This window comes from Aotus nancymaae, unplaced genomic scaffold (assembly GCF_030222135.1).
Source record: "Aotus nancymaae isolate 86718 unplaced genomic scaffold, 86718_ANA_hifiasm-v0.15.2.pri h1tg000040l, whole genome shotgun sequence".
In the NCBI taxonomy this organism is placed as follows: Eukaryota; Metazoa; Chordata; class Mammalia; order Primates; family Aotidae; genus Aotus; species Aotus nancymaae.
The window spans coordinates 115114813-115140920 of NW_026988454.1; the positions used below are offsets into that span (position 1 = coordinate 115114813).

Sequence of the window (26108 nt, forward strand, 5' to 3'; positions counted from 1 at the left end):
CAAAATAGACAAATGAGACCTAATCAAACTCCACAGCTTCTGCACGGCGAAAGAAACAGTCATTAGAGTGAATCAGCAACCAACAGAATGGGAAAAAACTTTTTCAGCTTACCTATCTGACAAAGGGCTGATATCCAGAATTTGCAACGAACTAAAACAGATTTACAAGAAAAAAACAAACAAGCCCACTCAAAAGTGGGCGAAGGATATGAACAGATACTTTACATAAGAAGACATACATGAGGGCAACAAACATATGAAAAAATGCTTATCATCACTGGTCATTAGAGAAATGCAAATCAAAACTACATTGAGATACCATCTCACGCCAGTTAGAATGGCGATCATTAAAAAATATGGAGACAACAGATGCTGGAGAGGATGTGGAGAAATAGGAACACTTTTACACTGTTGGTGGGAGTGTAAACTAGTTCAACCATTGTGGAAGACAGTGTGGTCATTCCTCAAGGACCTAGAAATAGAAATTCCATTTGACCCAGCAATCCCATTACTGGGTATATATCCAAAGGATTATAAATCATTCTCCTGTAAAGACACATGCACACGAATGTTCATTGCAGCACAGTTTACAATAGCAAAGACCTGGAACCAACCCAAATGCCCATCGATGATAGACTGGACAGGAAAAATGTGGCACATATACACCATGGAATATTATGCAGCCATCAAAAACGATGAGTTCGCGTCCTTTGTAGGGACATGGATGAACCTGGAAACCATCATTCTCAGCAAACTGACACAAGAACACAAAATCAAACACTGCATGTTCTCACTCATAGGCGGGTGTTGATCAATGAGAACACATGGACACAGGGAGGGGAGCACTATACACTGGGATCTGTTGGGAGGAAATAGGGGAGGGACAGCAGTGGGTGGGGAGTTGGACAGAGATAGCATGGGGAGAAACGCCACATATAGGTGAAGGGGAGGAAGGCAGCAAATCGCACTGCCACGTATTCACCTATGCAACAATCTTGCATGTTCTTCACATGTACCCCAAAATCTAAAATGCAATTCAAAAAAAAAAAAAAAAGAGAGAGAGACATGGCCTCTGTTTGACTTTTCCATCTGAGACACCCAACGGCAAAGTTTAGTGTGAAGTTGAGACCAGGGCCATGTCTTCCCTAATAGGAAAGTCAGAGGTTAGAGAAATTTGAGACATTTTTCAGAAAGCCATAGCTTCCTCCTCTATCCCTATAACAAAAAGGAGAAAAAGGGTTTTGGTGTATTCCCACCCCACATTGGTTTATTGGTAAACTACACTAACCAAACCAACCACCCAAACAAAACAAACAGGGTTTATACTCTGGTGCAGAATGCCTGAGTTGTTACATATGCTGATGCAGAATGCCTTCGTTGTTATATACTCTGATGCAGAATGCCTTTTTGTTACATATTGTGAAGCAGAATGCCTGAGTTGTCATATACTCTGATGCAGAATGCCTGAGTTGTCATATACTCTGATGCAGAATGCCTGAGTTGTCATATACTCTGATGCAGAATGCCTGAGTTGTCATATACTCTGATGCAGAATGCCTGAGTTGTCATATACTCTGATGCAGAATGCCTGAGTTGTCATATACTCTGATGCAGAATGCCTGAGTTGTCATATACTCTGATGCAGAATGCCTGAGTTGTCATATACTCTGATGCAGAATGCCTGAGTTGTCATATACTCTGATGCAGAATGCCTGAGTTGTCATATACTCTGATGCAGAATGCCTGAGTTGTCATATACTCTGATGCAGAATGCCTGAGTTGTCATATACTCTGATGCAGAATGCCTGAGTTGTCATATACTCTGATGCAGAATGCCTGAGTTGTCATATACTCTGATGCAGAATGCCTGAGTTGTCATATACTCTGATGCAGAATGCCTGAGTTGTCATATACTCTGATGCAGAATGCCTGAGTTGTCATATACTCTGATGCAGAATGCGAGTTGTCATATACTCTGATGCAGAATGTCTGAGTTGTCATATACTCTGATGCAGAATGCCTGAGTTGTCATATACTCTGATGCAGAATGCCTGAGTTGTCATATACTCTGATGCAGAATGCCTGAGTTGTTATATACTCTGATGTAGAATGCCTGAGTTGTCATATACTCTGATACAGAATGCCTGAGTTGTCACATAGTCTGATGCAGAATACCTAAGTTTCATTGTTAAAAACAAGTTCCTCTTTACATCATCTAAATACAATCATATCCAGTTTAAAATTCCAAAGACACATAGATTTTTAAAGCAAGTTGTCTTTGGGAAATGTTTAGGTGTAGTTATTGAGGTTTTGCACATTCTCTCATGAATTATAGTAAAGGGTGTATGGAGTAGACCACCCCAAGCTGTCAGTAAATTCAGTGACCAGCTTCCCTAACAAGCAGGACGCTTGTCCTTAACTCTAAGGACACAAGGCTTCATTTCACGTGGGAAGAGTGAGTGAATCTAAGATGGAGCCAAGGACAGTACTCTCATTTCATCAAGGACTGAAGATAGTTATGACTGTTCCTAGGCTTCTTTTCCTAGAAACTTTCTTCTACCTCCATTGTAAGTACAGAGTGAAAAAGAACATGTGTACTCTATGACTCAAAATGAGTCTGTTTTTTAAACAGAATATTTTAGTAACTGCTTTTTCTTTCTTTAAAAGACAACCTACAGAGAACAAACATCTATATTACATGCCATGCAGAATTAAACATTGGTATTTTGATATTTTTGTTTCTTTTTTATTTCAAAGACATAGAATACAATGAAAACCTCTTTATTTCCTGCTTAGTTTTAGTTCAGGCCTTCTTCCTCCTAGACTGCATTGTGCAGTTTTTCATTATACAGCACTATGCATGTATTTTTTTTTTTTTGCAACTGACGTTTTCCTTCTGGCTTTTAAAAAAATTTTACATGTATTTTTACCCATCCATGTTGATATATGTAGACTTAGTCTATTATTTCTGTAATAATATCAACATTTTTCTCTTAATGCTTTTATGATGCATATGTGCTTATTTTGCATTATAATTATTTTAAAGAGTGTTGCAATTGAACACTCTTGTGTTTCTCCTTGTGTATATAGGCAAGATTTTTCTAGAATATATGATGTGAAGAGAATTTTGAACTACCCTGGACACTGTGAAACTGCTCTCCAAAGTAATTTACTGAATTATACTCACCAAGAAGTGCGTGAGAGTTTCTAATTCTTCCCAAAACACTAAGCAGGATTTGAGAATCCCTAGTTCCCTAAAACACTTGGTTTAATCTATGTACATATGTATGTCCCCTCCCTCCTTCTTTTCTTCCTCCCTTCCTCCCTCCCTCTTTCTTCCCTCCCTCCCCCTCCCTCTCTTCCTCTCTCCCTCCCTCCCTCTCTCCGTTTCCCTCTTTCTTTCTTTGCTTTCCTTCCTTCTTTTCCTTCTTTATCTATCCTTCCCTCCCTTCCTTCTTTTCCTTCTTTATCTCTCCTTCCCTCCCTTCCTTCCTTCTTTCGTCTTTCTCCCTCCCTCTCTCCCTCCCTCTTTCTCTTTTCTTTTTCTCTCTTCTTTCTTTCTTCCTTTCTTTAACTCTCTTTCTTTCTTCTTTCTTTCCTTCTTTCTTTCTTTCTCTCTCCTTCCTTCCTTCTTTTCCTTCTTTCTCTCTCCTTCCCTCCCTCCCTTCCTGCTTTCCTCTCTGTCTCTCCTTCCCTCTCTCCCTCTCTCTTTCTCTCTTCTCCCTCTGGAAACATATAATAATGGTCAGTTGCCTTTCTTTAGCCGAACATTTCTTTTTGTTTCACATGTGTATTCCTTCTTTGACGGGTTTAATATTATCATTTACATACTTCCTTTTTATTTCTCAGTGAAATAATGAAAGTTATAGAGCTTCTTAATAGTACCCTCTTACAGCTCCATCTTCAATGACAAATGTGATATTAGTATTTGGCAGAGAAAAACTACCAATGAAAGGAGAGCCTGACCTGTAACGCAGGTGAAGCCAAAGCTGGGGTGTCAGACTGTGGAAGAGTCTCCCTTCGTAAGTCTACTCATAGTTCTTGCAGAAAGAGCTACACGCTTGTGGGAAGTGATCTTTGAGCACGTAGCAGATCTCATTTGTTCTATTATTTGCCATTGATCATTTACAGTTCTCATGATTTTACTCCAAAATCAAGAATCATTGTTCTCAGGAAAACATCAAAACTTCCACACTGAGCTGTTAGATAAGTCATCTCCCCCCAACTAAATTACAGAATTAATGGCAAATTCATTTTGAAAATAAAAACAAAACAAAACAAAACAAAACAAAAAGGCCTTATGTTTAGCCACTTATCTGGCCCTAAGAGCTTCAGTGAGTAAAACCAAATTGACTGGCCAGACAAATCCTTAAAGATAAATTATTTTATGTCTTTGATACTTAAAAGTACAAATTTTAATGTGTAATACCATACACATTAAAAATACAACAAATATAAAAATTAAAGAGAAACCAAATAACACAAATATATTTATCTTTTCTGGTTTCTTCCTTTCAAAATATCCCTGTCGACTGTGTTGAAGGGTTTGCTATAGCTGATTGATCGTGGGACACTTCTGCATGCTTGCCTATGTGGCAAGAATTCCTAAAAATACTGTCTTAAATAAGAAGCCCTGAAATGTATGCCCTTTGCTTATCAAAGCTTTCTTTCCTCCAACATACTGGTTCTAGTGAGTCCAAACCTTGGCCACTTTCACCATATTTAGTGAACCCGGGTCCAGTTATTGTTTTAAATAGTTCTGCTTTGGACTTTGCCTGTTCTTCTGCCCTCACTGAAACTCTGCACCTTCTTGATCATTCAGCTGATGTAGCTTTGTCATTTACTTTTATAATCAACACACTTAGTTTATTCCCTGTTTTTATTTTACATACACAAGGAATGTATAAAACAAGGCCAAATATTTAAGACAACAGTTTTGCCATGGAAAATTCCTGATATGACTTGCTGTAAGCGCTATCGCCTGCCTTCTGTTAAAAGATCATTTCCAAAGGTGAAATTTTGACTCAAACAAATATAAAATGAACATGTGAAAGATATTTTATTTAATTCATTAATTAATGAAGGGAGTGGTAAAACATTAGAACTTGTTCAAAGGAAAATCCTAAGAACAGATATATTTATATGGAGACGATCAGGAATGCTGAACTGAATTTGCTGATAGCTACAAAAACTGGCTAATATCCTAACATGTACTAAAATTTAATGTTTGAAATAACCATTTCTATAGAGTGGAAAGCAATTATATCTCTACTGGACAAAACTAATGTGCATTTCTGTGGTCAAAAAATAATTTGCATTACTATTAGTTTCTATATCCTTCAGAATTATTAAACATCCAGTCGAAGATCAAATGTATAGACCCCTATAGATTCAGCTCCTCAGCTGAATGTTGTTCGCTAGGACACTAGCACGATGTTGACAGGACACCCAATCATCTTTTCCTGATTTAAAGCCTTTCACTATTTTCCCTGACACTTCCATTGGAAATAGAAGTAATATCCATTACTTAGGAATCGAGACTTCACAAAGGAAGTTCAAATGATCAGCTTAATAAATATCTTTGCTTTATTCTAGATAGATGCATATATTAAATGACAATTAAATGCACAAAACCAGGTTTTCAGAATCACCCATATTTTGATTACCTTTATAGATATTAGAGTACGGGTCTTGTTACTGCGGCTTGTACTCCAATCATCCAGCCTCACCTGGGGCTTCTCACTCATGTACTGCCCTCATCAGCACACAAAGTGACTTCTTGATTCAGGGGAACCATGAAAAGTAACCAGAATATATGCTCAGAAATTCCATATGTAATATTGTCATGGAAGTGTTCAAAATCATGAAATCAAAAATGAGAATGTGCAAACACAATGCAGAAGCTAACTGCTGTGTTGCAAGAGCAGTAGTGGCATGTCCCTAGACACTTTCTTGCCTTTTGACTTCTAGAAAATACAAGCTTGATTCATCAGGGAGCCTGGGAAAGTGCAGGGGAGTCAGGCACGGTGCACAGAGGCTGCTTGTGGTACAATGCTTCCAGACAAATGCTGACTTCACAGGGGTTTTCCTCCCATCCCCACCACCTTGCTGTTTTCTAAGCTTTGTTCCATTCTTGCGCTTCTTTCCACTTCTCCTGTCTTTATCCCTCCTCCTGTATCCCTCCCTCCTCTTTTCTGCTTTCCTTTCCACTGCCTCTTCTTTCTCCCTCTCTCCCCTCACCTCCAACAGCCATTTCCTTCACCCTTGATAACTTTAGTCCTCTTTATCGTGGGCAAGTCTAAGACTGCACTTTTTGAATAGAGGTTGTGGCCTACTTTTAATAATCTCTGTGAGGCAGCAATACACAGCTTATGACAAACTGCAGCATTTTAATAATATTCAGCAATAGCTCTGCAATATCACCCATGAAGTGGATCCACTTTGTAAAACTGTAACAACAGTCTTGTGTTTTTCCTCTAAGTCATGTATTTTCCTTTTCCCTAACATGTAATAACTGTAATTTATTTTATTTTATTTTGTAAAGATAGGGTCTCACCCAGGCTGGCCTCAAACTCCTGGGCTCCAGCAATCCTCCCGCTTCAGCTACCCGAGTAGCTGGGCCTTGTATAGGTGCGCACAGTCGCACCCAAAAATAATGTAATTGCTGACGCTCCTCCTCCTAACATTCAACACACACAAACCAGACAATGCTGGGTCCTGGATGCTAGGGATAGAATGGTGAAACAGACACAGTCCTTGACCTCACAGAGGGACAGCCCAGCAGGAGATGGGAGACAAGTAGGCAGGCTTCCTTGCTTTAGTGTTATGAGAGAAACAAACATGGTTTGCTAGGAAGAACACTAAAGGGGCCCAGAAACTGGAAAATGCATTCTGAAGGATGTGAGATTCAAGGAATTGGGGCTTGGAGGGGAGGACGTGCTTCATTAGGTGGAGAGAGGTAGCGAAGGAGGGGATGAGAAGGGTCATGGGGAGAGCGCAGGTGAAAGTGGGCTTTGACGGAAAGTAGGAGAGATCAGCCATTGTGAATTAAAGGGTTTGGCCTTTATCCTTAAGCTCCTGAAAGATTTTAAGCATGGGAATCCTACCATGAAGATTGCATTTGAGAGACATTGCCCTGGTTGCTGGGAGGAGAATGGATTGGAAGTGAGGGAAAAGATGGACAAAGAGGCCACTGTGTGATTTTTAAATCCATGATATGTTTGTGATCTTTGCCTGTTCACACCCCCAACCCAGCATCCACCCTCCCCCTCTGCCGCCTTGCGGCAGCTTCCAAGTATACTGCTGTTCAAGGACTGACTGTCACCCCACTGAACACAATGGAGGTAGTCCAGGCCTCTCAACAACTCAGCTTGTGAAAATCCACACACCCCAGAATTCCCACCTTCTTTCTACAGCCAGGATTGGCTTGGTGAGTCTACGACCTGGTGCAGTTGCATAGAACCCTGTGCTCTGGAGAGTCCCCATACTTGCTTCAATGTTCTGTTTTCCTGAAATTCTTAATTTTTAAATGAGTGGTGTCACATTTTTGTTTTACATGGAACCCCATAAATAATGTACAGAGTTCTACTTCTAGCAACCCATGGATGGTGGCCTCCTGATAATTCTTTAAACTCTAGGGCAAAATGGCCTGAGAACTTCAGGAGTCAGTCCAAGATTAAGAAAGATCAGACTTTCCAAAGACAGAGCTTAGAGGGTCTTTCCTGAGGCTGGGAACAGACTCTTCCAGGTCCTCTTCTAACCTGCCTCTCATCAGCTCTCTGTAACACGACATCTGGACTGGGGCCAGAATATGCTTCAGCTCAGTGGAAGAGGAGATTCTTGACTTTTGTAGAGTTAAACACTTAGAGAAACTTCAGGAAGAAAGCACTTGGTAAAGGTAAAGCTGGCCAGCCCAGCCCAGCAGCTCCCTGTCTGGGGTCCTGCTGTTTTTTTCAGTTCTCAGTGTGTTTATTCTCTTCTTTCCAGTGGCCAGAGGACAAGTTTCTTGTTTCCTCTAGGGAGCCTGGAGAGAGGCATCAGGCACCAAATACAGGAAATCATGTGGAGAGGATCTCTTATTTATTACAGTCCCCATATTACTTCCCTTTCGCAAGCCCCCGCCCCCACCTCCAGTCGGCTCAGTGTCTCCCAGCTTCTTCCTGCAGCAGAGAACAGAAGGCAGTTCACCTCTGCTCCTGACAGCCTGGGGACCGGCAAGAGCCCCAGCATCTGAAGTCTGGTCTTGTGAAACCCCACCCTCCTCTGGCTGTGTGATTGAATGGGAGTCCCTCAAGGTTCACCTCACCTGAGAGGTTTTTGGGCCGATCTACAGTAAGGTGTTAAATTTTAGGAGCCTGCAAACCACAGAAGAGAAAGGTAGGTACCTGCATTGTTTTGATTTGTCATGTTAAATGTGAACCCAGCTGCTCTGGAATAGATGTGTATTTCCACATGGCTTTTCTAATGGGCTGCATGCTCTCAACCTCTGTGTCTGGTGGAAATTTACTGATTTACAAGACTGTGAGGGCCAAATAGTGAGGGGATATGACATTGGATTTTTCAAATCTGTATGTCTTTGGATAAAGAATGCAACCAGTATATAGGTCATGACAGCGATTCTTACTTTCTTTGGAGTGCAAATCTCATTAGAAGTTGCTTTTTTTTTTGGCTTCTGCATAAGGGGTAATTTTTACTAATTACCTTTCCTTTTTAATAGTGTAGACTCCTACCATGATTTCTTTATTATTCCTTTCTGAGTTTTTCAGTTAAAGAAGTACTAGATTTGAAAGAGAATTTGCTAATAGAAATGGGAGCAGGTGTTCCTAATTTAGAGTGCCTATGTGCTGTAAGTAGAAAGAAAAGAGTACTTTGTTCAGGGATCTGGTGGACTTCCACGTTATTTTCTAGAATTTGGAGTGAAACAGTTGTTATTCTGAGGTTTCCTGAAATTCAACACAAGTAGTGACAGCGCATATCCAGTGATGGCTCAGAGCCTGTGGTGGTTGATATCTGCAGGGATGGCACTCACTCCTCAGCTGGGTGCGCTTGTTGGTCACCGTTGGCGCTCAACACGATAGGTCACTGAGACTCAGAGAGTGATCAGGTCTTACTTAAGTAGCACTACACATTTCTCTGGATTTTTTTTTTGGCCTCTTATGTTTTTATTGTTGCTTCTTGTCTTCAAAACCAGCCTTTCCCCTAAGAGAATAATTTACACAGACTTCACAGAATATCAACCAATTCATTCCTATTTATTGAATATTTTCTATTCTTTTCTAGCTTATTTAGTTCCAGTGCTCATAATTTCTTACCACTTATGTATTTTACCTCAGTAGTCTCCCTCCATTCTATCTTCCATACCCTGCTACAGGGCTCTTGGGAATATGCAATTGTAATAATGCCACTCTCAGTTTATATATATATATATACACACACACACACACATACATATATATACATATACATATATACACATATAGATATATACACACACACATATATACATACACACACACGCGCGCGCACGCGCACACACACACACATATATATAATATATATATATATATACACATTCTTTTTTTTTTCCTGAGACTGAGTCTCACTCTGTTGCGAAGCCTGGAGTGCAGTGGTGCAATTTCGGCTCACTGCAACCTCCACTTTCTGGGTTCAAGTGATTCTTGTGTCTCAGCCTCCCAAGTAGCTGGGACTACAGGCATGCACCACCACACCCAGCTAAATTGTGTATTTTTAGTAGAGATGGGGTTTCACCATGTTACCCAGGCTGGTCTCAAACTTCTGACCTCAGGTGATCTGCCCACCTTGGCCTCCCAAAGTGCTGGGATTACAGGTGGGAGCCACCATGCTAGACCTCAGTGAAATATTTCTGTTGCTTACAGTCTTGCTACCTAAAGTATAGTCCAAGGATCAGTTGCATCAGGTATGAGTTGGGAGTGATAACTTGGGAACAAATTCTTTATCTCCTTCTCAGACTTCTTGAATCGGTATTCTAATCCCTGGGTGACTCATATGCACGTTAAAGTTTCAGAAGCATTCACTTAAGGAGGGTAGAAAATCAAAATCAAAATTGGCTTCTTATTGTTCTGCCAGCCTCACCCTCTCACCACCTGACTTCACAACTAAACTAAATGCCTTGCATTTCCCTAATATGTGAATGCTCTAAAACCTGCCTGTTTGTGTGCTGTCCTCCTTGCTTGGGATACCTCTATTCATATTCCCCACCCAATTGCCCATTAAGGCCTGGTTTATACACCTTCCTTCCCCTCTATCTGCCTTCTACCAAGTGGTTCTCAGGTCTGTGATTTTTCTAGTACTCAGTGGAAAGTTTCAACATATCCCTAAGCAAATTAAATGATGGTTGCTATATTTATTTTCATTCTTGAGGAGTTAAGGGTCTTCTATGTCTAAACACATAGCACTTGGCATAGTTTTGGGCACCTAGCCTCTGCTCAATCAATTTTGTTGAATGAATAAGTGAGAGAATGAATGTGTACATTGTTTGAAAAACCCTAATTAATTATCAGATCAAGATCTATAGTTTGAATCTTCCAAGGATATTTTTAATCCCTATAGCATTTCCCACACTCTTCTTTCTGAAATATTGCTGGATTTATTTACTTACCAAATATTTTGAGTACTTTCCACGTGCCATGGTTTTTAGAACGTATTTCTTTATGTCTATGTGGCCACCTCTTTCATTAGGTGTTCCCCTATCAGTGCCCCTCATTCTCTGCCACTCTAAGTCAGGGTCTTACTGAGTATCTTTCTTAGGGCAGGCACTGTGCTATGTGCCAGAGATACGACAGCAAACAATACAGATGTGAGTCCTGCCTCCACGCAGCTTTCATCTGGAGGAGTTACTTTTTGTCATCCTCTACGCTACTTCTCTTTATGGAAGTATTAGGGAAAACTGAAATAAACCTGATCCCTAACAAATGCTGGCACATCCAGGTAAAGGACTTGAGAGCTTGAAGCTTGAAGTCAGTGTGATTCAGTAGAAAGAAACCTGAACTGTGCTTTGGAACCCCAGATTTAGTCCTGTGCCTGCAACTCTCTTGCCATGTGACCCTTGGGTGGGTCCACAACCTTTCTCTGCACGTTGATGTTTTCAAGTGGTGAACAAGGCAGAGAGCTACAGGGGAGAGAATCCCTGATTTCAGAGTGTACAGAGAAGACCATATCCACAGACCCTCTGCAATGACATTCTCTCCTGCCACAGGGCAATTTGACAGGCGGTGCTCTATATGTCTCTGAGTCCAACCAGCTCAAAGAGAGCCATTTTATTACTATGCCCATGTGTTCAGCCATTGACATTAACATCATGCTTTGGTACTTCCCCAAGAAGACAATGTGCCCATGACTCCTGGGGAGCAGTGCCCTGAAACTCAGAGGGATCTGCTAGGCCTTCATTGTTGGGCATAGAGCTGCTTTGAAGCAGGTAAGACAAGGAGGGAGGAAGGGCCACCATTAAGCAGTCCCTGCTTTCGGAAAGCAGCCAGGAAAAGAGAAGGAAGTAGCTCTACCAAGTGGTGCAGGAAAAATCTAGAAGTAGGTAGACATATAGCCATTTCCTGACATCATTACTTACTGCAGCACAGCTAAAAGGATTGCCTTTCTGACTACATGTGATATTTTCCTTTTTCTACCCAAAGATTTGTGTCTTAGCCAGATTTCACTTAGAATCAAATGTTGGAGAAGGGCTTTGTATCATTTTTCCACATGTTTTGCACTCCCATAAAGCACATGGACACTTGGGAGAAAGCAAACAGCCACAACCATCAGGTTTAGGCTGAAGCAAACTGCCGAGGCGCTCTCAAAGGACCGCTCTTTCTGTCTTCCAGGCTTCTTCTCTTCCTCCTCCATTGTCCAGAACTTCCCAATGAGATGCCTCCCGCACCTCTAGAATCTCTTCTTGCTTTCTGTTGCGCCTATTCCTTTCTGCCTCCAGGCTTCTGCTATGCCCACCTTGTCTACAGCTGCCTTTCAGCAGCTGAATGTTTTCTGCTGGCAATTTCTTAACTACTCACATTCACTTTAATCTCTGTCAATAAACACGTGTTGCAACAACAAAAACATGTTAACCTGCATGAGAGGTTTCCACTGGCCCAGATCTCAGGCTATATTTGAGATCAGCCTGGACCAGATCTGGCTCAACATTTCTTTTTAATGAGAGGCATGTTGCGGGCTAGAACAAGGAAGACCTGATTTTTAATCTCTTGTCTTGAACAAGTAATTGTATCTTGACAAGTCTTTGTTTTGTTTCTTATATGAGCTAATACTTAGTGCACAAAGTTGTAAGATTAATTATCTAAGGTGTCAAATAGATTCCTTTAAAAAAACACCAGGTCTTAAAAGAGGAGGTTGGCCAAGATGGTGAAAATGAGAAAACTGTCATTCACAGAAAAGTTGAAAGAACATTTAGGGGACAACTGAAGTCAGAAGTACATCTTGCAGCACATGAGGGCTGCCTTTAAATATTTAAAAGTTGCTCTGTGTGGGAAAAGGGAAGGCCAACAGAAGATCCATGAGTGGAAATTATAGCGTAACAGATTTCAGCTCAATGTGTGGAAGGATTTACCCACCATCAGAATCATCTAAAAATGAGTGAGCTGCCTTGTGGTATGGTGAACGCCCTGTCCTGGGCAATATTCCAGCACCCTGGAAGACGGAGCAGTGGCCGGGGTGTTCCCAAAGGGATGCCCGCATTGGGTTGAGTCCGGGTAATGACCTCAAAGGTCCCTTCCCGCTCAAAGCTATCAAGAGTCTCGTGATGTCAGTGCAGTGATCCAAGCCACCAAATGGAGGTCTGCAAAAAAATCATCAGGCTAGATAGAGTGAGGATAGCTGACTTTTCACCAGCCAGCCCTACCTATTTGCTGCAGTGAGTTTAAAATAGGGTCTTAGTAACAATGGAGTAGGTTGGACTTCCAGGAAAGAGTAAAAAAGAAATGAGAACAATGAGGAGGGAAAAGTTCACTGTAAACCACTCTTCTTGGGTTACTCTTTAACAAAATTGTGGGTTACTTCTTGTGCTGCAGATACATTGTTATTTGACAGACAACTGCCACATTTTGGTACATTTTCAGTCCAAGTAGAGTCAGACAAATAACAACAAGACTCAGAGCTTTGGCCCTGACTTCTCCTCTAGCTATAAAACAGAAACATGACTACATGGATATGGGTTCCTGGCCATTCAGAAATCTAATTTTAAAATATGAAAAAGAAACTGATTCTACCATCTTCTAAATTTCAAGGACTATGAATGGAATATTTGACTTTTGGGGAGAGAAGAGAGCTGGCTGGAACTGCCTGCCGCCTCTGAGTCAAGTTCACTGGACTCTGCCTTCTACCCGTCTTTCCTTTTCTGCTACATGAACCACCTCAAGAGCAGTCTCTCTGCCAAGTAAGGACCTGGAAACTTTTAGAGAGGTGAGGCTTTAGCTTAGGTAGGCCGTATACACATCATCAACCACTCCAGGCAGCCCCAGAGCTTTCTGTTAATACTTTATCTTTTGTGGACCCAAAGAACTTGCAGTTCTGGAGCCTCATACATTTCTGACCATGCTTTGGCAGCATCTCAGCATATCTTGGCTTTTTTCAATCTCACTTTGAGATCCTGAGGGGAAAACGCAGCAATCCTTTCCATAGAAATAGATATCAGCAAATGCTATATATTTTCAAACCGAAACAAAGCCATGATATATTTTACTCTCGAGGCTTACCTAAACTAGCTTTCTTAAAAAGCACTAACTAAAAAAAAAATTCTTTGACATATAATCAACCGTGCAGGAGAAAATCATAGAAACCCCTGCAGACCAGACCAGTGTGTTTATTTTTAGATGCACATCAGCCTACCCAGCATAGCAAAGCAACTGTCTAATGTCCAAAGCATGGCCCTGGGAATTTCCTCTAACAAGGCTGTGTTTCCGCCCATTGTTAAAGCACAAAGGACAGAAGGAGGCCTGAGTAAAGGCTCATGTTAACCTCGCTTAGAGTGAAATCTGGAACCTGTCATCACCTTGGTTGAATCAATGTGGTCTTGAGGACTGGGGTCAAGAGGGAGATTGCTCGCCAACTCTGGACAGATGCAAGTGTGTAGTCATCCAAAAATATTCCAGAGACCAGTGACGGCAATTCAAACGTAGTAAAGGGCCAGCTTTCTCTTTGTAGTCAAGGATCTAAATATCATCCGTGCCATGAAGTGGATTCTGGTCCAGACCTGAGACAGGGATGCCATTTGAGGATCTTGGCTTGGATTGCAATTAATAAAGGTATTTTAGGCATATTTTAGTTTAAAAAGGCATAAAGGTGTATACACCTGGCCCTAATACACATACACACATACACAGATACATATTCACTAGAGCAAGTATCAGATACCTGAATTGCCCAGAACTTTGTTATTTTAGGCAAGTTTCTGATCCTTGATCTATTCATTGATGAAATAGGCATAACAGATCTCACATCCTATTAGTTTAGGGATAAATAAGGTACAGTATTACAAACAATCTCACCCAAAATAGACTTTTGCTTAAGTGTTTGCATCTTGATCCTAACATGCTTTGAGCTTCTTACAAGAAACTTCTGTACAAATATTTACTGTCGAGTCTCCAGGGGCTTTTGTTTGTTTTGCTACTACAGAAAGAGAAGGCCAATTTGCTACTTAACTGGCACACTTTACAAACAGAGCTTTTCATTACTTTGTCAAGCTCTTTCTACTCCTAGGGAAGGCCGCTGCATTATTACTCAAAGTTACAATGCTCAGGGTTATGTCTAGGGGTCTCTGTGGAAGATGAAGAGGTGGATCTCAGGTCTGCACACAACAGTCCACACCCATCCTGTCCTGTGTTAAGTCTGTGATCTGCATTCCACAGCCCCATAACCATCCTTTGCCCAGTCAAAGGCCCATGAAGCAAGGGAGACCTGCACGTACAAACACCAGCCTAAGCAGGAACTGGGTTGTTGGCCTCTGCCAGCAGGTGGATGTCCAGGACCCCGCCAGGTCCACAGAGTCAGGAAAATGTGTTGTAGCCCTTTGGTGAGAATGTGAGAATGTTAGTAAAAACGCCTTTATGGATTGTTTTGTTTGCCAGTGTTTATTATCAGACACCCCTCAGGGGTTCACAGGGCAGGTTGTGAACGTCCGAAGTGGGGCCTGGGAATTTCCTTCCACAAAGCCCGTGCTTCCTCTCTTTGTTACTTCTTAAAGAAAAAGTCGAAGCATTACTAGAGAGCCTTACTTAACCCTTTATCCTGCCCACCGCTTCTTCATTTATATCACAGAAACATCACTCTACCAGCCATCTAAGGAGAAAAAAGATGTTTGGATTTTGGTTGTGGCATGCACCGCAGATGTGCATGTATGTGTGCATTTGTGTGCATGAATGTGCATACATTTGTGTGTTAATGGAAAGGAAATATGTAAAGCACAAAATATACTGCATTTTAAAAACTTTTCATTTGGTATTATAACACGCACCCAATCATTGGTCAGACCAGAGAAAATGTCTTTCTTTATTGTAATATGAATTTCTGCTAAAAATGATGACTCAATTTCAGTTCCCTGTCCCTAGGAAAGGGCTCTCTTAGAATTATAGTTGCTTTTCACTTTTGGAGTCTACTTATTGGCTGAAACTAGGGTATAATGAGTTGAGAGATATTTCAATCAACCAAGAATTATTTATTGAATATATTCTAAATGTCTGGACTCTAAGAGAAACCAGAGATTCTGTGCTGCAAAAAAATTTAAGACCATATGATGTATTTATACATACATACAAACACACAAACTCAACGCATTGCAAATGAGAGTGCAAAGAAGTCAGATATTTGTATGGTCTAAGGCCAGGAAAGATTAGAAGAGGGACATGGGCCCTCATCCAGCCTAGAACTCTTCAATTATCCCTGGAGACATCTTCATGGTGTCTTCACTGTCCTTAAATCTCCAAGCACCAGTGTGGCCAAGTGTGTACACTGTACACATACACATGTACTCATGTGCACACACACTCTGCTCTCAGGAAATAGCTGTGCCTTCTTGGAGGATAACTCCATTGGCCTTCTCACCACCTACTCCATGCTAGGATCAGCTTCAATACCCAGCTCTTTTGCCTTCCTGTTTCGTCCCAAGGGAAGACAGACCCTTCCCTGCATCCAGAGCTCAAATCTCCCATGTGCCTGCCATCTATTCCCATAGCCCCCTCACTAGGCTCCCCTCTTACTGGCCCTTTCCTGTTATCATTTAATTATTCTCCTCTTAAAACAATAGCAACAGAAGCTCTTTCCACCCCATATTTTTCCTCAGCTACACTTCCATCTTCATTTCCCCTCACCGCAAAATTCTTGAAAGGGTTATGGCTATTCATGTCTTCACATCATTACTAACCATTCCCTTTGTGTTCTGTCTCCCCTACCTCAGTGCACCTCAGCAAATGCTTTTGCCAAGATTCTCTATGACCTCTGTATCCTCAAATCCAACTCATTTATTTTCAGCAGGACTTGACACTGTTTTTTACTTCCTCTAGTCTTGTCCCTGCCTTCCAGGACACCAAGGGTCCTGGCCTTCCTCTTTCTTCTCTGGCTGCAACTTCCCAGATTTTTTTACAGGTTCCTTTCCCTCTGCCATTTCCTCAACTTCCCAATGGTCATAACTGGGGCCACCTCTTCTCCATTCATTCTGTCTCCCTGCTGTGGTTCATTCCTCTGCCTGGAGTTATCTTTTCTCCCTTATCTGTTTATATGGTTTGGCTCTGTCCCCACCCAAATCGAGGGTGGGGCCAGATAGAGATAATTGAATCCTGAGGGTGCTTTCCCTTATACTGTTCTCATGGTAGTAAATACATCTCATGAGATCTGATGGTTTTATAAGTGAGAGTTCCCCTGCACAAGCTCTCTTTCCTGCCACTATGTAAGAAATGACTTCGTTCCTCCTCACTTTAGGCCTCCCCAGTCATGTGGAACTGTGAGTCCTTTAAACCTCTTTCTTTTTTAAATTATCTAGTCTTAGTTATGTCTTTATCAGCCGTGTGATAATAGACTAATGCATCCATCAAGTAAACTATCTTCCTAAGCCCATTTTAAATGTCACCAAATTACTTCCGTTTTACAGGTCACCCCATCCCTGTGCAAAACTAATCTCCCTGCTAAGTGCTTTGCAGCACTGTCCCAAGCCTGCTTTACAGTGCCTTTTGTTTTTGAAATCTCAGTAATTGTTCACGTGCACTTCTTTCCTAGGACATAGGGATGCCATCTTTGTTTTTTGTTTTGTTTTGTTTTGTTTTGTTTTAATAAGAGACGGGTCTAGCTATATTGCCCAGGCTGGAGTGCAGTGGCTTTTCACAGGCACGGCCCCACTACTGATCAGCACAGGAGTTTTGACCTGCTCTGTTTCTGACCTGGGCCGGTTCACCCCTCCTTAGGCAACCTGGTGGTCCCCCGCTCCCGGGAGGTCACCATATTGATGCCGAACTTAGTGTGGACACCTGATCGGCATAGCGCACTACAGCCCAGAACTCCTGGGCTCAAGCAGTCCTCCCACCTCAGCCTCCCGAGTAGCTGGGACTACAGGCATGCACCACCGTGCTCGGCAAAGGGATGCCATCTTATTCATCTTTTTACCCCTCACCCCTAGCAAAGTACCTGGCACATTAGGTTTTTAATCAGTATTTGATGTAGAGTTAGGAAGGCAAAAGTGTCACTTAAGTGAGTTATCTCTTATTTAAGTAAAATAACATCTTGTACTGTTTCAGGATGGACATATTCATTTCATTTTAATATAATTTTTGAAACTTTACTCACATTTAGGCTAGTATCAAACTTTTATCTTTTCTTAAAATCAAAATCACAATTCTTAACACCTCCTATATGAGTTTGCAATTCCTGTTTAAAAGCAGCAATGAATGACACTTGGAAGTCACATTTTATTTAAATCATCACTTAGGGAGAATTTCCAAATGTGTCATGACTGACACTGTATACTCATGCACCTGAGGTGGTTGCCATGGTATAGCAGAATTAATACTTTTCAAGGTCATTACTTCACTGTGGATGTTGGTGTTGCACACATTTTCCACAGCTCACCTGAAGAACTTGTCTACTCTTCCTTCAAAGACACAAAGATTGATTTACTGACCTGTCTGAAGAGGAACCATGGTGGCCATAGAGAATGAGCCTAAGCACTGAGCCAGGACAGATTCCACCCAATCTCCTGTCTTCCGGAAGTTCGAAAGACAAGGATGCATCTTAGGACACAAGGCCAGAGGCTCACTTAACTCTGGGTGGCAGATGGTATGCTACCTCCTCTGTTGAACTATGAAGAGAAAGTATGTGACCTGCTCTTTATTTTCAAAGATAGCACCCCTTTAAAAATCTCTATTTTGGGTTTTTGTAATAATGGATGTATAATATATTAGTATAAGAGAACAGAATTGACATATAAAATATAACATTTACATGAAGATGCAAAGCAGTTTGTGCAAGTGTGGTCTAGAGACCAGCAGTAGATAAACTGGCGGGATACTGAACAAAATGCAGATCTCTGACCTCTACCTGAACCTGTTAAATTGAAACCTGTGTGTAGGAAAATGGGGGTAGAAGTAAGACAGGGAGCAATGCTGCAAAATCTGCATTTTCCAACCAACACCTTAGAACAGGAGTCCCCAACCCACGGGCCATGGACCGGTGCTGGTCGGTGGCCTCTTAGGAACCAGACCACACAGCAGGACATGCACCTTGGGTGAGCCAGCATTATTGCCTGAGCTCCACCTCTTGTTGGATCAGTGGTGGCATTCAATTCTCATAGGAGCTTGAACCCTATTGTGAATTTCACATGCAAGGGATCTAGGTTGTATGCTCCTTATGAGAATCTAATGGCTGATGATCTGAACAGTTTTATCCTGAAATCATGCCTCCACTTACCCTGCTTCTCCTGGTTTTCAAGAAAACTTGTCTTCCATGAAACCGGTCCCTGATGCCAAAGAGGATAGGGACCACTGCCTTAGAAGTACTTTCAAAATATGAGGCACATTTAGTCAGGCATAAAAAACAATGTGTAGAAAATATCTACCAGCTTTGTTTAGAAAAATGTTTACACTAGAGGCAGATGGGTCCCTCCCTGCATTTCTCTGGGTAGGTTAATGATTTTGTAGTCCAGGCTCATGTTTGCAGGGACATTCTTCCTGCTGAATTGTACCCTTTGTCTGGACTACAGGTTTGGAACAGAATTCTATATTGCTTCGTGCCATCCTTCAAAGCATCGTATATTTAACTTTTCATTTGTTTATGTTTCAGCAGCTTATCTTGAAGCATGATATAGTAGTGGCAAGAGCTGTGTTTGGGATTCAGAGTCTACCTCAAATTCTTCAATTTGATAGACTTTCAATCTATGCAGGTTTTAAACCAGATTTGGCAAGTTGTTTAACCTTTCTGAGCCTCTTTCTCTAAACTAGGAGTAGCTAACTAGTTCATGGAGTGTTGTGAAAATGAAATGGCATTGTGCATTTTAATAGCTTGTTAAAAAACACTCAGCAGAGACCTTGTGATGGAGGTGGTCCTCAACAAGAGACAACAATTAAAAATAGCAATACTATCATCATCATCAACAACAACAATAAACGTGCTGTAAGAAAGAAATCATCTACTAGTTTTCCAGCATTAAAATAGCATTCTGCACAAAGTAGGTGCCCAGAAACATTTGTACAGTGAATCTTATTTGTGAATATGAATACATATATTGGGAAAAGGATAAGATTTAAAAAGTGAAAATATGGAAACAAACTGCTGTGTGACTTGAGAGCGAACCTCAGCTGCTCTTGATAAAACTTAGCAACTTTCTGCAAAAATCATCCATTTTCTCAGAGATGGTCTAAAGTTCTCCTTACTTACTTTAACAGGCAATTATGCCTTATTTTTTGTATGTGTAAGTTTCATATCCGATGTAAATTACTAAATCCAGGGTTTTATTTCCCTCTTTTCACTTGAGACCACCTTTAGTCAACAATTTCCTGTGACAATTTTCAGGAACATGCAGACTTTATTTATTGTAATGCATTATCCTTCAAAAACAAGACCTATAATTGAAGAATTAGTTAATGACTACAGCCTATTTACTGATAGGCACTAGTTCCATTTTTAAACCCAATAACTCAAGCCACCAAACAAAATTCGCACACATGCATGAGCGCATGCATGCACACACGCAGACACACACACACATCTCTAATGGTTACACATGTGGGATCAAATTCTTCAGTTTGCTAGGCTTTCAGTTTATGTAGGTTTTAAACCAGGTTTGACAAGTTGTTTATCATAGTTTGGCAAGTTGTTTAGTCATAGTTCACTGCAGCCTCAAATTAGTGGGCTCAAGTGATCCTCCCACCTCAGCCCCACAAAGAGCAAGATTACAGGTGCTTGACACCAAGCCCAGCTTTTTATTGTTTGTAGAGACAGGGTCTTGCTCTGTTGCCCAGGCTGATCTGAAACTCCTGGCTTCAAGGGCTCCTCCCATCTTGACCTTCCAAAGTAATAGGATTAGAGATGTGAGCCACTGAGCAGGCCTAGAATTTACATTTTCGATAAGTTCTGAGAATGTTGGGGGCCCACGTTTTAGAACCACTGCTCTGTCTACTGAGCAGACTCTGGGTGTGAAGCCAAGCACTTAGCCAAAACTATTTGGGTGATTCTTAGGTTGTACTAAAATTTGAAATTTCCTGGGAGGAAGAATCACTCTAAGTGCTCCTTTAACTTCTAAATATTTTTGTAGTTTAAGAAAATCCAACCCAAATATTCCTATTCCTAATATTCTGGTTCATTTTGGTCTGTAAGGGGTCAAAATATAAGAACTTGTAGGGTTCTTTGGAATTTAGAAAATCAGCCCTTTGAAATTTCTCTTTGCAAAGCAGGAAGTCACTTGTTGCCCAGAGCAAACACTTGAGTCAAGCGTTTGCCTCTTTAGAGGGCTTCAGAGCTGTGGCTTTTTAGCACATTTCTCTACATTTTAGAACAGTCTGAATCTGAGTCTGTGCAGAATGGTTTATGCATGTGGATACATGAGATCTGTGTCTTTGAGTGTGGCCAACTGGCTAAGGCTGAAATATATCCTGAGGGCTGTTATTTCCTCCATGGTAGATAAGGCAGGAGGAGGCTGGGAAATCCAAAATTCTCTCGAACAAAGGAGAATTGGAAGGATGGATAGGGAAGAAGAGGCCCTATGTGCTTATTTTCTCCTTTGCTTACCAAACTCCAACAGAAAGCAACTATCTTCTTTAATGTCATGGTCACAAACTAAATTTCTCAAAACAAATATTCAGAAGAAAAAGATTGATGTGAAAAATGTAATAGCAAGTGGCTGAATTAATCTTTAACATGAGTGATGAATCAAGAGTTGTACCCCTTCACCCCAGCTTATACCAAAATCCGTGCATCCTGAGTCCCAAAGTAAGTCCTGCAGAACCTTGCATACAGAAAAAATAAAAGTCAGCCTTTAGTATTGCTGGTTTAGCATCCAAGGAAAACCATATTTTTCAATCTGTGTTTGGTTTCAGATACAGAACTACAAATACCAACTGTATGTATTGAAAAAAAAATCCACATAAAACTGGGCCTTTGAAGTTCAAACTCCTGTTATTCAAAGGTCAACCGTAATTGAATATCATAAGAAAATAAGTTCTTGTGAGGGTTTTATAATCATTCTAGTAGTCTAAAGTCCTCTATCTATAGTACTAAAATGCAAATGCCATTGAGAATATCTGGAAGTAGCTGGAATTCTCATTCATCGAAGTTGATTCAGTTCCATTTACAATCTCTACTACATGCAGAAGCAATGAGCTAAATATATGTTTGAAGATTTTCTGGCGCTGCATGTTTTCTCCTTTAGTATAGCAGTAAAATTAATTAGTTGAAGCTCCCCATTCCATATCCTCACAACAAAATTCAACCTTTAGTGAAAGTCACTTTTGAATTTTGAAACAATGAGTTTGAAGGGAAATTACTAAAAATAATTGAAATTAACAGTGATTGTATAAAAAGGAAGTAAACAAAAAATTGCTTTTATAGAGCCCAAGAGACAATACATTTTAATTAACTTACTCTTTCCCCTCATTTGTTTAATTTTCACACAGGGATTTTACTTGAAGTCACATATGCTCGTTTGGTTGCCTACTTATTTACTGTGTGTCGCCACAAGTCTCTACACTCCTCCCAAACCAGTGCCCTCCCGTTTCCTGTGCCCCTTCACACCTTTGAGCCCACCTTGAGTCCACCTTAAGCTTCAGCTCTGCCTGCCCTCAATCCAGATACCCTGAGACTGGTCACTCAGTGAACCATGTTAAAGCAAGATTCCTGACCCAGAGGGTAGAAGAGAACCACTAGTTAAAGGAGTGAGCAATGAGTCCCTGGGATTTTGCTTTGATATAATCAGAAAAATAGAAAGAATGAAAAATAAGGCTAGTTTTGGGGAGAAGTGAGAGCTCTTTATGAAGGACTCTGTGGTAGAACATGTGTGGTCATCTCTAGATTTGTGGTTTTCAAAATTTGGTTTGCACAGGAGTTACCTGGAGGGTTTGTTAATAATGAAGACCTTGGGGCTGTACCTTGAAATCTAGGTGGGGGAACTCACAGGGGCAACCCAGAAGTGCTGGTCAGGGGACACCAAAAGAGCTGATTAACCACCTTACCCATGTAAATCACTGCACCCTAGTGCAGTGATCACTAAGGTGCTGATCCCCACCCACCAAGATGCTCTTTCATCTAGTGGGATAAGGAGGTGGACTCCGAGATTTTAATCACAAGCTCAAAGGAGCACTCACTTCCAGTGGCCTCATCTACCAGAATCTGTTGGCTTTTTCACAGCAGCCCCAAAGCTTCTCATTCTCATTGGCTTCCAAGATGATTGACAGAGCCAAAAAATACAGAACTAGACAAGTGCTACTTGACAGTCAACAGTGTTCATCAAGGGTTAGAGGAGTGTGGGAGGAAGACACCACACTCAGCTCTGATTTGCTGCTTATAACTTGGCAGGTGGTGGGGTCTGAGGCCAGCAGAAAGGAGGGGAAAGGGAGGAGGATGCTGTAGAAGGCATCCAGCATGTTATCATTCTTCTAGCAAAGACTTTTCAGAGTAAACACTGGAATTTGTTCTGCAGGCTTTCCAGAATTAAAGACTGTACATTTTTCCCAAACACCAAAATTAAACTGTAAATCCTATTTATTCACAAGTTACATGTAATAGAAAACATTTTTGATTATTGATAACTTCAAATCAGTATTCCCACCTTTCTCTTATTAGTAGTCTTGCCTTCTGTGGTTTCAGCCACTCATGGTCAACTGGGGTCAGAAAATATTAAATGGAAAATTCCAGAAAAAAAAAAATTGTTTTAAATTGCATGCATTTCTCAGTAGTATAATGAAATCTCATGCTGTTCATTCTGTTTTACCTGGAATGTGAATCATCCCTTTGTCCAGTATATTTCTGTCCATTGGTCACTTAGTAGCATTTTCAGTTATCAAATCGACTGCCAATGTATGTATTGCAGAACCTGTGTTCAAGTGACCTTTATCTGACTTAGTCATAGCCCCAAAACACAAGAGTAGTGATGCTGGTATAATATATCATTGTCCTATTTTATTGTTAGTTGTTGTTGTTAATCTCTTAACTGTGCCTAATTTATCAATTAAAGTTTATCATAGGTATGCGTGTATAGAAAAAAATGTGGTACATATGGGGTTTAGTACTATCGATGATTTCCGGCATCCACTTGGGGCCTTGGAACATACCCCCTCCGATAAGGGGGACCACTGTGTTGCCTTGCATCTAGAATGGTGACAAATGGTTGGGAGGACATAGGTACACATTTCAAGGTAGCAGCCACAATTGGCCTGAACTGCTCTGCTTACTAAGATAAGAGAATAGAAGATCCAGTAGTAAACCCAATGGCATGAAATCTGAGACAGTGAGGGGCTGGGAAAAAAATGGGGTAAGTGTCATAAGGGAAATTTCAGTGACATGGAAGAAGGGCTTGATGCCACCCATCAACACACACATACACACACACACACTCCTTATTGCCTGTACCTTGTTTCATGTTCTTCATAGCATTTTTGCTCATCAGACATATAACTCATTTGTTTGTTTATTTTCTGTATTTCTGTATCAGTCAAGATCCTGGCAGAAAAGAATTGACATTCTCAAAGGGTAGCAGAAGAGGTAAGGGCAGTTAAGTCAACATAGAACTGGCAGCATCAAGTGGCCATGGGTTGCCTCCCATTAAGCAAAAAGGGTCAAGAAGGGTGGGGAGGTAAGGGAGGTGTCAGAGGAAACTGGCAAGATCTGTGGCTGTGGGAGAGGGGAACCTGGCAGGATCTGTGGCTGCAGGGAGGAACAGAACCACTGCCAAAGCTTGAACAGGACCCGACACACTGGGCCTGGCATGGTATAAACAGTAGGAACCATAAGGATTGCTTCTTGTGCAAGGCAAGGTCTCCAGCCTGGAAGGAGGGGAAGGGAGAAAATGTCTGGCTCTCCTGTGCTTCCACACTACAACCTCCTCCTCCTGCTGGGATCGCCCACTCTCCCTACCTTCCATCATCCTCCCAGAAGACAAGGCACAGCAGAGTTCAGGGTTAGCCCCCTGGGGCACAGAGAAGGGCAAAGATGGGCCTGGAGAGTAAACAGAGGCTAGCCAGCATCTCCTCCAACTAGAGTGCAGACCCCTGGGGGACAGTTATTTTTGTTACTTCTTATCCCCAGGGCCTAGAACAGTGTCTGGTGTGTAGATTTTCAATAGATGTTAGGTGATGGAATGAATACGTACCTGATTTGAAAAGACAGAGATGTCGAAAGAAGTTTAAAGCAGTTTCTTAGTGTGTGTGATGTAAACCCACCTACTCTCACTGTTATAGTATGCAGTTAGATTTACCCTTTCTCATAATGCTTTCACATGAAGAGATATTTTGAGGAAAGTAGATACAGCAGGCAGATCTGGAAGAAAAGATAGGCAAGATACCGCAAGGACCTCTCTGTATGACCAATACTGAAATCACAAAGTCTGAAGATTAATGCTTTAGAATCTACAGGCGATAGAGGCACAGGATCAAGCCCCAGCCAGCCCCCACCCCAGGCAGGAAGGTCTTGGGCATGGGGCAGCTCTAGGCTCCATCTTGACCAACTCAATCTCTCTGAGGCTGATTTTCCTCATCTGTAAAATGGGGATGAGGAGAGAATGCAGTGTTGTGAAACTTGAGCAGGACCTGACACACTGGACCTGACATGGTGTAAACAGTAGGAACTGTTAAGGATTGCTTCTTGTGCAAGGCAAAGTCTTCAATTTTGAGATAGGTGTGGAAACTTCTGCCGATACTCTGCTTTCTGGGCTGAAGCCATTCATTCTGCATTCCTGATTAGGGAAAGGGTCAGGCAGTAATAGGACACCTCCTTCCGGAGGACCGCTTTACCCCATCCCCCAGCAAGGCTTCCTACTTCCTTCCTTCAGGGTCAAGTGGAGTCAAAGCTTGTTTTCCTTCTCACTCCAGATCAGCACCACACATCACACTCTTATTTTTTCAGGTGGCTCTGGGAGCTTTGAACTGCACTGACAGAGATCCTTGAAGCCTTTCCTTCCTCTGGGTCAGGGAGATGCTTCCAGATGGAGTTGAATTCAGGAGCAGGTGAGGGGCTTGGGAAAAAGGAGAAAGGCAAGATTAGCTTCCCCTGGAGAAAACGGGAAATGCCTTAAAAAGTCAGATTCATGTGTCCTTCCTTTAATGTGAGCTCTCTCTCCACTTTTACTTGGTAGTGGCAAGTTCTTCCTCTACCCTCTTTGGGTCTGTACCCCTAAAAGTACTGCTCTGAGATAAAATAGATGAGGCTAATAAAGAGAGAATGGGGCACCTCTGAACAAAGTTCTCCTGTGCTTGCATAAAGAGCTCACAAGACACACTCTGGAATCCATGACACCAGGGTGGAGTGGTAGGGGGTTCCCTCAAGTGCAGGCAATAAGATGATGCATTGTCTGTAGAGAATTTGAAATCAACAATAAAACTGACTAAAGCATTTTTTAAGACTTATTACCATATGATGATGATCTCAAACAATGTCAT

General features: G+C 41.5%; 1 protein-coding gene across 2 annotated transcripts in view; it reads left to right on the plus strand.

The window, feature by feature from the left end:
- The first annotated feature begins 8148 nt into the window (after nucleotides 1-8148).
- ADGRF5 (adhesion G protein-coupled receptor F5) overlaps nucleotides 8149-26108 on the plus strand; it is a 97289-nt gene continuing 79329 nt past the window's right edge. Inside the window, exon 1 of one of the 2 annotated variants that reach the window (XM_012448808.3) lies at nucleotides 8149-8376. The gene's annotated coding sequence lies outside the window, so the exon portion shown is untranslated. The remainder of the gene's footprint in view (nucleotides 8377-26108) is intronic. The other variant, XM_012448812.3, reaches the window with a different exon arrangement.